At 36.0% G+C, this 14,032-nt stretch overlaps 1 pseudogene; it reads right to left on the bottom strand.

Moving 5' to 3' along the window:
* Positions 1 to 6,571: 6,571 nt before the first annotated feature.
* On the bottom strand, positions 6,572 to 7,553 carry LOC139185456 (olfactory receptor 4F21-like; annotated as a pseudogene).
* Between the last annotated feature and the right edge of the window lie 6,479 nt (positions 7,554 to 14,032).

The raw sequence follows: 14,032 nt of genomic DNA, 5'->3' as shown, positions 1-14,032 counted from the left end.
AAAAGTTGGCTTAAAGCTCAACATTCAGAAAACTAAGATCATGGCATCTGGTCCCATCACTTCATGGCAAATAGAGGGGGAAACAGTGCAAACAGTGGCTGATTTTATTTTTGGGGGCTCCAAAATCACTACAGATGGTGACTGCAGCCATGAAATTAAAACACACTTGCTCCTTGGAAGAAAAGCTATGACCAACCTAGATAGCATATTAAAAAGCAGAGACATTACTTTGGCAACAAAGGTCTTCTAAAAGCTATTGTTTTTCCAGTAGTCATGTATGGATGTGAGAGTTGGACTTAAAGAAAGCTGAGACCCGAAGAATTGATGCTTTTGAACTGTGTTGAAGATTCTTGAGAATCCCTTGGACTGCAAGGAGATCCAACCAGTCCATCCTAAAGGAAATCAGTCCTGAATATTCATTGGAAGGACTGATGCTGAAGCTGAAATTCCAAATACTTTGGCCACCTGATGTGAGAACTGACTCATTGGAAAAACCCTGATGCTGGGAAAGATTGAAAGCAGGAGGAGAAGGGGATGATAGAGGATGAGATGTTAGATGGCATCACTGACTCCATGGACATGAGTTTGAGTTGGTGATGGACACAGAGGCCTGGCATGCTGCAGTCCATGGGGTTTCAAAGAGTTGGACACAAATGAGTGACTGAACTGAAGTGAGGTAATGATTCAGTTTCTTTGTTTTGCATGTGTCTTTCCAACTTTTTCAATACCATTTATTGAAAAAACTGTCCTATTCTCATTAAGTGTTACTGGCTGTTTTGTCATATATTAATTGAATGGTTATGTGTGGGTTTATTTCTGGGATCTCTAATTTGTTCCATTGATCAATGTGTCTATTTCTGCATTCATACAATAACTGTTTTGATGACTGTAGCATTGTAATAGGTTTTGAAATCAGGGAGCATGATGCCTCCAGCTTTGTTCTTTATGAAGATTTCTCTGGCTACATGTTTTTTATGGGGGAAGTTCCATACCAACTTTATATTTGTGTATTCTATTTCTGTAAATAATCCCATTAGAGTTTGATAGAGATTGTGTTGAATCTATACATGCTTTGAGTAGTATGGATATTTTGATAGTACTAATTCTTTCAATGCATGAGCACAGAATACCTTTCCATTTATTTGTGTAATCTTCAGTCTTTCATCATTATCTTATAGTTTTTAGTAGGTAGATTTGCTTTTTTGCTAGACCAGGTTGTACGTAACCTAAACTCCATAAGAATGAACTGAGGGGTATCCCATGATACCCCTTAAAACAATGATTCTCATCTCAGTATATTGTCTGTAGGTGACGTTTGGCACTGTATGGAGGTATTCTGGGTTATCAAAATTCGGGAGGAAGATTTGCTGCTACTGGCAGGGATACTGCCCCAAATTGCACAGCATATAGAACAGTTTCCCAAACAAAGACTTAATTGCCTCAATATTAATATTAATGATGCTGAGGGTGAGATACCTTGCTTTACATCAGTTGGTTCCCTGCCTAGAAATGAAAGTGTTAATCACTCAGTTGTGTCCACATCTTTGTGAACCCATGGGCTATAGCCCACCAAGCTCCTCTGTCCATGGAATTCTCCAGGCAAGAATGCTGGAGTGGGTGCCATTTCCTTCTTCAAATAAAGCAGGCAGTAGGGTTCTCAGTACTATTATGAAGATGCTTATATAAGCCTATGAGAAAGATAACTAACTTGTACATGACAATGTTGTCTAGGAAGAATACCAGTTTTATTTATAACCTTAAATATGTATACATTTTATTTAGTATTCCTACCTTATTTTACTCATAAAACCCTCATTAAAATGTAAAACAGAAGTACTTACAGCAAGAATGTGGACATATTTTTTATCTTGGAGGAAAGCTCTGAATATTTCATGTTTTCTGCAGTATATATTGTAGTTTTTATGTAAATATACAGAATTAGTTTCCTAGGGCTGCTGTACAAAATACCACACACTTAGTGGCTTAAAAAATTTATTTATTCAGAAATTTGTTATTTTTTAATTTTTAATTTTTCTTGACTTTCCTTGAACATTAAAAAAATATTTATTTATTTGTTTTTGGCTATGCTGAGTCTTTGTTTCTGGGCTTTTCTCTAGTTGCAGTGATGGGAGTTAGTCTCCGGTTGTGCTGCATGGGCTTCTCACTGCAGTTTCTTCCCTTGTTGCGGAGTATGGACTCTAGGCATGCAGGCTGCAGTAGTTGTTGCACGTGGGCTCGGTAGTTGCACCTCCCAGGCAGTGGGGCACAGGCTCAGCAGTTGCGGTGTATGGGCTTAGTTGCTCCACAGCATGTGGGATCTTCCTGGATTAGGGATGGAACTGTGTTTCCTGAATTGGCAGTCAGATTCTTTACACTAAGCCACCAGGGAAGCTCAGGAATTAGTTCTTTCAAAGTTCTGGAGGACAGACGTCCAAAATCAAGGTGCTGACAGAGCCATGCTCCCTTTGAAGATTCTAGGAAATAATTTTTCTTTGCCTCCTCCAGCTTCTGGTGGTTGCTGACATTCCTTGGTTTGTGGAGGCATAATTGTAATCTCTGCCTCTGTCTTCATAAAGCCTCCTTTCTTTTGCTTCTCTGTATCCTTCTTTGTACCTTTGAGGTCACTCGTTTGATTTGCAGGTCCACTCTAGTTCAGGATGACCTCATCTAGAGCCTTTCCTTAATTAAATATACGTGGTTTGATCTCCAAATAAGGCCACATTGAGGTTTTAGTGAATGTGAATTTTGGGGGAACACTATTAAACCCACTATACCTTCTATGCTTAATTTGCTACAGCTTTTGCTATGAAATTTATTGAGAATGGGTATTTGTTTTTATCAAATACTTTTTGTATATCTACCATGTTGTTTGTATGATTTTTTCCCCCTTGCAGCCTTAACATGGTGAATTCCTTTGACTGAGTTCAAACAATCTTAAATTCTGTGAGTAAAACTGACTTAACCTGGTGTTTCACCTACTTATATATCAGTGGCTATAGTTAGCTATTACTTTTTAGAGTTTTGTGTCTGTGTTGAAGAGATACACAAATTGGGTTGTAATTTCCCTTTCTTGTAATGTTACTGACATTTAAACATTTTATGGTTATTGAAAGGAAAGGATTGATAATGGGTCTGTAACTCATCTGCTGTTTCATGGTAACCAAGAGAAAGAGGGATGGTGGAAGGGGGAGAGAGAGTGCACGGGTGGAGAAAGGAGTCACAGAGGTAGAAACAGAGAAGACAGAGAGAGGTAGAATGATGGGTTGGGAGAGACTGAATGAGAATAAGAGGAAGAAATGATCTGGTCAAATCTTCATGAACACATACTTAGTGGGTCTCTTCCTAGTGATGTTTATTAGAATATGGATAATGGAATGTTATTAATAGCAGGATATGTCTTGTCCTTCTAGTTTGCTCTTGGTAAATTAATATGGGATTTAGGTTCCATGGGGTACATGACCTACAGGAAAATATTGATGTTCCTCTGTAATTACTGGAATATTATAGGGAGAGATTTCATGACCAAAATAGATTTCATGACTTTTTGTAAGTGATATTCTTAATGCATCATTGGAGATCACGTTTTATATCTGGGTCAGAGAGCATCCTATTACAATAAGAAAGAACCTGGGCAAGCTACGTTGGCAGTCTCAGACTCCTGCTTCACTTTGTGTCTTCCAGTCACCTGAATCCTTTGAATTATTACAATAGTTTGAAACTGTAAAACTGTAAAAACTCTGATTCTTGTGTGTTTGTTTGACACTCAAATCTTTTGTCTCAACCTTATAAACTTAAAAAATATATTAAAAAATATATATTTCTAAAGGAGTTTAAGAATTCTTGTTTTCTTCTTAAATGTTTGGCAAATTCACTAGTAGAACCATTTAAGTATTTTTCTTTTTATTGGAGTGGAATGTGTCAGATTGCAGCTAGGTGATAGGAATCACACAACTAATTTGTGCAATGAGAATTTAAACAATCATTACCTTTGTTAAAGTGTTTAGCTAGGTAATTGAAAGGATAAATGATTGTTAATCTCTTCTCAGTCCACCTAATTTTTGCACAATGGGTTCACCTGTGGAGAAGAACTATGGAGTAGGCCTCTTACACAAGCTTTTTCTAACTTCTACCCCTGTAGAATGTTTGGCCTGTTGGCAGCACAGATAGGTTCTTCAAATAGTACCGTCTTTTGAGGATGGAAATCAATCACTTGAAGGTAGTTATTAACATGTAACCCCTTCTAAAATGGAAGAGAAAGAAATATTTCCTTCCTGGCATTAATAAATAATTCTGAGTATAGATTATCTTTCCCATTTTTAGTGCTTTGTCCAGCACAACTAGCCAAGTATTCACAGTATCTGATTTTCAACATGAAATCACACATAATATTTTCTTAGGCTGAAAGTGCTCACTTTATAGCAAAGAAAATTCACAAAAGCAAACATAACTAGGGAACCAATTCAACTTATCATATACTGCACGACTGAGATCTGATAGCACATCGGCAAAGCCTGTTAAAATTACAACCTAGGCACTAGTTTGAAGATGATACACTGCAGAGTTGGGGGTCTGTGCTTCAAAATAATATGCTTTGAACTGTCTTTAGATAAGTGCTATGTCCCCTACAGATAAAATATGTGCATGTGTGCTCAGTCGTGTTCTACTCTTTGCAACCCCATGGACTGTAGCCCACCAGGCTCCTGTGTCCATGAGATTCTCCATGCAAGAATTGTGGAGTGGATTGCCATGTCCTAGTCCAAGGGATCTTTCTGATCCAGGGATTGAAAAACCCATGTCTCCTGTATTGACAGGCAGATTCTTGAGCCACCTGGGAAGCACATTAAATGCACATCTCTGTAAAACAAGTGTTAGTTGTGCAGTCTCGTCTGACTCTTTGTGACCTCACGGACTATAGTCTGCCAGGCTCCTTTGTCCATGAAGTTCTCCGGGCAAGAATACTAGAGTGGGTTGCCATGCTCTTCTACAGGGGATCTTCCCCTATAAAACAAAGGGACAGAGAAAACAGTAGTATCTCTTATCATGAAATGCAGTGAACTTCTTGTGCAGTTTGTGTTTTCTATTCCTGAAATCTTAGGATCTGCTGAAGTGGGGAGAATGCTTTTTTGATGAGACATAGTATGGATTCTAAAAAACAATTTTTAGCTGCTTTTCTGTCATTTGAGTTTCCTCATATTAGAAGAACAATGGTTGGAAGGCTGAGTAATCTCATTTTCATCCCATATTGGATAAAGATATGGTTGCTGCTTCTTAATGGGTTATACAATGAAGAATAGTTCTAAAATGAGAGATCCTTCTAGGCTCCATGGTTGGCTCCATGGTTGATGGTAACTAAAAAAGCAAAATGTAGCAACAATAGGCTGGCAAGAACATTTTAACCAGCAACTCAAATGCTCATAAATTAACTGGGTCATCTCACTGGGTAAGCAACATGGATCATCAGAAGAAGTGCATAAGGATGAGGGGGATTTAAATGGGTAATGGAAGAAAATGTCAGTGAGGAGCAACAATGCTGCTATCGCCTGTCTCTTCTGTTTAGAGTCTTTCTTTTATGAAATTGAAAACCACCACTTTGAAGAGACTATGACAGGATAAAGTAGAGTTAAACAGGAACTAAAGTGGACTATGCCTGGACATTTATTGTTTTCAAACAAGGATATGGTTTCCCAGCAACTGAAAGTGTACCTGATGACTTGTTTCTGGCTTTCTCACATATACAGATCCTGTGTGGGAAAGGCTGGGTATGCCAAGGAATTAATGTACTCTCTAAAGGTGAAATTAAAGAAGTACTCCAGCTTCCTTTCCTTACTTGGGACATTTCTAAATCTCAGACTTTATTATAGAGTCCCCCAGAGGGCTACAGTAAGATTACACACCAGCTACATTTACATTCTTCACTTGTCTCACTTTGCTAAATAATGATGTTTCTAAAAATAAGCTTTCAAGTAAATCAGTTTAGTTCAGTCGCTCAGTCGTGTCCGACTCTTTGAGACCCCATGGACTGCAGCACGCTAGGCCTCCCTGTCCATCACCAACTCCTGGAGTTTACTCAAACTCATGCCTAATGAGTTGGTGATGCCATCCAACCATCTCATCCTTCAAGTAAATCACCCATAATCAAATTTTGTCTTTAGGTCTTCTTCCGAGGGAACACTAAAGAGTAGCTAGGTAGATCTACTAGTTCTACATATATTCTATGTGATGATTCCTAACATTCAGCAAAGCAAGTCTGCCACTTATTTTCAAACCTTATGAGAAACAGAAGAGATGTCATTATATTATTTCTATTATCAAGATGATACATTTTTAATTATAAGTATGGTTTAGTAAAGAGTGATACTGTATGTTAAAATAACCATTTTTTTTGTTGTTGTTGGATTCACTTTTCCAGTAGTAGTTAAGGCAAAGAGCTGATTCTCTACAGAGCTGAAGGAATATGTTCAGTGGTGTAGATGCCATGTCCATATCTGGCCATGTTAAATATCAGATGCCTAGGGTAGATATCTAAAGGACAGATAAATGGATAGTTTTAGAGTTCCTAACACAGCTCTAGTCAGCAAAATCTGACATGATGTCCCTCTTTGTTCAACCTTTTTATAGCTACCTTTATGTCTTTGTTTCTTAATGTATATATGGAAGGATTCAAGATAGGGGTAATAACAAAGTCAACAATGAACATGTATTTATCAACTGATGATTTGGGGAAAGGCCATACATAGAGAAACATGCATGGAGTGAAGAAAAGAACCACCACAGTGATGTGAGCTGACAAAGTGACAAATGCCTTGGATAAGTCTCCTGAAGAACATTTCCAGACAGGACCAAAATGAAGATGTAGGAAAGGATTAGCAGAAAGAAAGTACCCATAGTCATGAAACCACTGTTGGCAGCAACAGTAAACTCAAATTTGGTTCCATCTGTGCATGCAAGTTTTATGATCCTATGAAAGTCACAATAAAAGCTGTCTACTTTGTTAGGACCACAAAAGGGCAAGTTTATAATGAAAGCAAATTGAGACATAGCATGGTTCACCCCACCTACCCAGCCAGTGATTACAAATGAAATGCATATTTTAGGATTCATGATGTTCGAGTAGTGAAGAGGCTTACAGATTGCTGTGCACCTGTCAAATGCCATGGCTATGAGTAACACCATCTCCACTCCTCCCATGATATGAATGAAGCACATTTGTGTCATACAACTTTTGAAAGAGATTATCTTGTATTTATTTGGAAGGTCTGTAATAATCTTGGGGACTATGGTAGAGGAAAGGCCAACATCAATGAGTGACAAGTTGGCTAAAAAGAAGTACATAGGAGAATGTAAGTGAGAATCCAAAATTACCAAAAACAAAATGAAGAGATTTCCCAGGATGATTCCTATATAGAGCAAGGAGAATATCAACATAAGAAAAAGTGCAGTTTCCCAAGAACTAGAGAATCCTAGCAACACAAACTCAGAAACCACAGAATCATTTGGTCTATCCATTGACTTGGGCAGAAGAGCTCTTTCTCAAATCACCTGAGAATAGGAAAAGAAAAATCACAGTCAGTAGTACAAAGACAGACTTCCAGTTTTCTTGCTAGTGTTTCCTGTGGGTTCCACTTTCCTGAGTGTGAAATAATTTAATTGGATAAAGGAAGGAAAAACACCAATACAGTATAATAACACATATATATGGAATTTAGAAAGATGGTAACAATAACCCTGTGTATAAGACAGCAAAAGAGACACTGATGTATAGAACAGTCTTATGGACTCTATGGGAGAGGGAGAGGGTGGGAAGATTTGGGAGAATGGCATTGAAACACGTAAAATATCATGTATGAAACGAGATGCCAGTCCAGGTTCGATGCACAATACTGGATGCTTGGGGCTAGTGCACTGGGACGACCCAGAGGGATGGTATGGGGAGGGAGGAGGGAGGAGGGTTCAGGATGGGGAACACATGTATACCTGTGGTGGATTCATTTTGATATTTGGCAAAACTAACACAATTATGTAAAGTTTAAAAATAAAATAAAAGTAAAAAAATAAAAACTCAACATTCAGAAAATGCAAAAAAAAACCATAAAAACATTTTGACAATTAGGAGAATTTTTACATAGAGAGATAAAAATGAATATTTCAGATGGAGATAATTGTAGTTGCATTCCTTCTTATTCCATTATTAAGATAATTACTTTGTTTTGCCTCTCAAGAATTGCTAGACATTTTCCTTTACTACTGACCTTGGTATTCTCTCAGCTGAATAGGCTCAGCCATTTCTGTCACCTTGATATTAATGCTCTCATACTAACTTGTCATCTTACTTATCTGAATTTCTTATTCACTGGTCAAATGGAGATCTTTCAGCCAAAACTGTTTAAGTAATTGTATTTCACCTTGCTTAACCCAGTATGTGGTTGTTGTTTGTTTTTATTTGTATATATATGTGTGTGTGATTTACCTGGGAAGTCAGAGTCTCAGATTGAGATTATTCATAATGTTCAATACATTACTATAATTGTGCTTGCATTAGCCTGTATATCAAATAAAATATTAGATAGAATAAACACCAGTAAGTGTTTAAAAAATAAAGTTGTTATTAATAACATTTATTGATTCCTTCATGCAAGGCACTGTAATAAGCACATGATCTTTTTTTACCTATATACAATTCCATAAGATAAGTACTACTTGATTAGATTCATTTTACCCATGGAGAAGCTGAGTCTCAGCGGGATCAAATGTAAGAGCCAGAACTGTGTCTATAGGTTTAGGGTACTATTATGCATACCCTAAATGACGGCACTGTGCTCTCAAAGGCCAGCCTCTTCAAGTATACCCTAGATATTTCCCAAAGATCCATCAATGAACTTTCAAGTTTATATTTTCCTTGATTTATTAGTACAGTGAACTGTCTTAAAAAAAAAATAAAACCTCTGGATTTTTTGTCCCCTTCTTATTATTCCTTTTTTCTTCCCAACTATTCACTGGCAAGCATATTCTCATACTTCATTAGCAATACTGGTACCCATAGGTTTCTTATTTATAGAAAAGAACTCTGGATTCTCAACATTTCATATAATAATCACTTTTCAATGATTATTTACCCTAATCTCCCCGTGAGGTTTAGTGTTGTTTATTATGCCTCGCTTTTGTGACTCCGCCCTCTGCTCTTGGTTCTTGCCTCACTAAAGCCATTCACCTTTTCACTCTTTGTCAATAAAAATTAAGTTTTTCAGTTAATGGACTACAATCTCTCAGTTTTAGGAGAGAGAAGCCCTATTCCAGCTTGAGAGCATGTTATATGGTTTTTCTAAACCAGATATTGTAATTGGATTTTCCTTGGCCATGGATTGTTGTAAGGAGGAGCATGTAGTCTGGAACTTTTCAACAACATGTAAACCAATAAAAACTATCTTTCACAATAAAAGGAAAAGTCTTCAGGTGCAGATGGATTTTCCCACCCCATTTTTTCTCTCCATTTGATGCTAATTTTATGCCTGGGAGTGAAGCAATCATGCAACTTGAAAGCCCATATACAAAAGAAATAGCAAAAAGTTAGGAAGGAATCAGGAACCCAAAATGCATGTTGAATCACTTAATCAAAGCCCATAATGGTCTTTATTCTTGTGCCTTCTAGTATCTACATGGTCACATCAGTATCAGTAGCTTTATCACTTGTCTCCAGAGTAATCTATCTAAGCTCTATGGAGCATATACAAATGGAAGTCCATCTGCACCTTCAAGTTAACACATCGAAATTTGCACTCATATTACATCCACCCCAATGCCTTTAGAAATATTATTACTACTCCCACTCCCCCAGGTCCCCAGTATAGACACCTATGTGGTACTCTTGTTTGTACTTCACTTTTCATCTCTAGTTGTATAATTTTTACTATCAAATATTTCTCAATTCACTTCCCTTTTCTTCATTTCTATTGTTTTTTTGTGTTGTTGTTCTAGACTTCATATTTTTCTACCTTGTCTGAATGATTTCTCTGATCCATGCTTCCCTGTATCCAACTCATTTATAGTCTGATTACAGATGTTTATCTAAAGTCACATAAAATCACATGGCTTTCCCACTTAAAGACTCTGGTCTATCAAGAGAAAATTCTTGAAATCCCACAGCATATCACAAAATATCTGAGAGGAGATGAGCAATATTTGATTTCAGAAGATATTTATATAGAAAATTTAGGGTATGAATATATCAAAATATTACTGAATACATTTCAAAATTGATTTCTGATAAAAACTTTTTAGTGAAATCATTTAAACAAATATATTGAATTTAACAAAAACCTATAAAGTATAAGAAAGATCTCATTTGTAAATTAAACAAATGTACTATGTATGCATTCTATTGAAAAAAACATAAATTTTTCTGAGATATTTGAAACAGACAAAATGGAGATAAAACCGTGCTAATGGAGAAAACCATGCTAAAGGCTTCAGGCTATAAAAATATAAATTGTCACTGAACTAATCTGTAAAATAATTACAGTGCTCATTAAAAGTTCAGTGGAGTTATTTTGCAACATTAAAAAGTGATCCAAAAGTTCATTTAAAAGCTCAGGTTTTGAAAATATAGCAAAATGGCATTTGGGAGAGAAAAGAAATGTTTTCTAAAGATATTTAAGTATATCATAAATCTATGTTAATTAACCTCAATAATTTGACTAAATTTGAAAACATAAATGTAACAAAGCGCAGTTAAGAATTAGATACAAATTAAGGAATTTAGTATATGGTAAAAGGCATTGTTATTATATAGAAAAGTAAAGAGTTACTTAACACATTCAGAGTATTCAATAGTTGTTAAACATGTAGTCCAACATGGACTGGAAACCTCAAATTTTATAATACATCTTACATATTTATAGCAAAGTAAGTTCTGAATAGTTAAAAACCTTAAATCTAATACTAAAGTTATAAAATTTTAATAAAATATTTCTGAATTAGTTTTTAAAGCAAGGTGGAAGAGGTCTTTGTTCTATTCAAATTCAGAAATTAGATTCAGTTTTACATTTTATTCTCAACAGAATGAAACAACCCCCATTGCTGTGAGATGGAGGAAGCAATGCTTCTCATGCTTAGCTGAAGGGCATGTGAGATGCAGAACAGAGTAATCGGGAAATTGAACAATTGGTCTTATGAGTAGTGACTATGTGGTTCTGACAATATTTTTTCTAATTTGAGATTATAGCTGTTCATTAAATTATTGATACCATTATTATAATTGATTATATCTGTTCAGCATCGATATCGTATTAAAGACTGAATACAATAACATGATGTTAATCACTAATCCCAGTTAGAATTTTGAGAAGTAATGAGTTGGTATTTGAAAAATATGGGAATTTCAAGATAGAGTGACTATAAACTCAAAAATTTCACTTGGAGTTTTTTAACACCTAAAATTATTCTATATAGAACTCTGGAGACAAACTTTGTTTTAGTAGAAGACAACATGTAACTGGTATTTTTCACAGTCTTCACAAACCAGTTAATAACAGCTCATCCTATCTAGGGCTTCACTGTAGGATCGCTTTTGATTTCTATCTGTAGAGCTGCTGCTTGGGATCCTTTTTGTCTAGAAATAATGCAGTTCCCATCTAAAGGAAAGAGAAGCTATTTATTTAAGGTGAATCTACTTTCTGGAGATATTAGCTCCAGGTTTTTAGTCCTGTTTTGGCCAAAACGGCAAAGTTTTTTATGTCATGTGTATATTGGCTAACTTACATAGAGCTAGACAAATAGTGGATTAGAAAGTGATGAGAATATAATGTCTGAGAATAATAAGATTATAGTGTGTAGTTGGTCAGTTGTGTCTGACTCTTTGTGACCCCATGGACAATAGTCTACCAAGCTCCTCTGTTCATGGAATTTTCTAGGCAAGAATACTGGAGTCAGTTGCCATTTCCTTCTCCAATAAGACTATAACCAGAGATCAAATTGCCAACATACACTGTACTAGAGTAATAATATAGTACAGTGTATGAAGTGTGAATTGTGTGGAAGAGGAAAAATCAAGACAAGAAAGCAATGAAGAAACAACTAAGTGAATTGAAGATCTTTTCTTTGCAAACTTGAATCCATAAATATTTACTGTTCCCAGTGAGGCAAAATTATAGAGTGGGAAGGCAATAGGTACAGGGTTTAAAAATTAAGAATACAGTCTCTATCGACTATTTGTTTTCCTCCTTATTTAGGAGTATAGACTACAGGGAAAGGTGAGGCAAAAAATAAAAATGTGCAATTACATGATTTATTATTTAAACTGACTTGGCAAAAGTCAGGAATATTGATCAGTTTTATATGGCTACTAGTTTTAAAGCATGAATATACTTACATGGATATTATTATTAAATTAAAAAAATATTTTTTCCCTAGCTTAACAGTATCACTTTTCCCAGACAATAAATGACCTATACTTATAGTACATTCTACCATAACATCATTATAATGGGAGTTGGGGAGGTGATTTTGTGTCTGAGACAAAGTTGCTGCTTGATCACTCAATTTTTGATGGTAACCCTTAAACTATGGTACTCCTGTTACATATTTTGATCACATACTTTCATGTTTAAAACCAGGTTTACGGTTGGTTCTGATACTCTGTGAAGTAGGCAGCATGAAAGAATTATATATTTCTCAGGAACTATCTGCAAATGAGATGTAGTAGTAGTAGGTAGGGAAAGCCTTTATTACAAAATTCCAGTGCAGTTCCTCTGAAAGAATATCAGGATGAGAGCGACCTGGGTGGAGGAGCCTCAGACTGCTGCAGTGAGAAAGTCTCAATTGATTTGATGGGAGGAGCTCCACAGTCAAGACTGTCCGTTACAGATATTCCACAATGGGCAGGAATGTTCTGACTCTGAAAACATCCACTGTTTTCAGTCATTTGCTGAGAGCAGCCATGGGAGAGTTGGCCTCTGAACGTTGCAGTGGAAGGTAAAACAGTACTAGCTAAAAGCTGTCAGTGAAGTACATTCCTTGAAGGAGGTTTTTTTTTCTTGAAAGGAGATGTGAGTGCTGCAGTCCTATGACTAAGTATAGTTTTAGATATTCCATCCCTATTGTGTAGTACACTTTACACTATTGGAAGCCTTTGAGTTTTCCTTACTCTGGTACTTTGGTTTTATTTTGAAAGAAGCAAATAACTCTGATAATAACTATTTACTTCTAGAACACTATTAAATCTATCTTTACATTCATCTTTACTCTCCAACAATTTCTCATTGATGGTGTTCATCATGCTTACCATGGATTGAGGAAAACAAATGAAACAGGCAATTCTGTGTATTAAATGCTATTATAATTAGGTAGAGATACCAAGGGAACATTTCATGAAAAATTGGCACAATAAAGGACAGAAGCGGCAAGGGACTAACAAAAACTGAAGCGATTAAGAAGAGATGGTATGAATACACAGAAGAACTACTCAAAAAAGATCTTAATGACCTGTATTACCATGATGTTGTGGTCACTCATTTGGAGGCAGACATCCTGGAGTGTGAAGTCAAGTGGGCCTTAAGAAGCATTACTAGGAACTATATATAAAATAGATAAGCAAGTACTGTATAGTACAGGGAACTATAATATCTTAAAAAAGCTGTAATAAAAATATACATATGTATGTATTTATATATGCACTGAATCACTTTGTTGTATACCTGAAGCTAACACAACATTGTAAATTAACTATATTTCAATTAAAAATTAAAGTTGAGACATATTTTATGACTATTACTGTTACTACAAACATTCAGCACAAGTGTTATTATAAACATTGGTGGCAATGAGTTGAATCAATCAGAAAAGAGAGCCAGTCCACTTTGCAAGGGAGAGGTCACCTTCCTTCCCCAAATCACCCCATCTCTCTCAGATTGAATAGGTTTTAAGCAGAAAGATGGTTTACTGGCCAGTGGTAAGAGGAAGGGGGTGCCCCCAAAAGACGTGGTTTCCTTCTCAAACAGTGAAAAAAAGTTGAAAGAAAAAAAATACAAAAACAGCATAA

The sequence above is a fragment of the Bos indicus genome, chromosome 10 (genome assembly GCF_029378745.1).
Source record: "Bos indicus isolate NIAB-ARS_2022 breed Sahiwal x Tharparkar chromosome 10, NIAB-ARS_B.indTharparkar_mat_pri_1.0, whole genome shotgun sequence".
NCBI lineage: Eukaryota > Metazoa > Chordata > Mammalia > Artiodactyla > Bovidae > Bos > Bos indicus.
The sequence above is the reverse complement of the archived record's forward strand: the minus strand, read 5'-3'. Positions and strand labels throughout refer to the sequence as shown.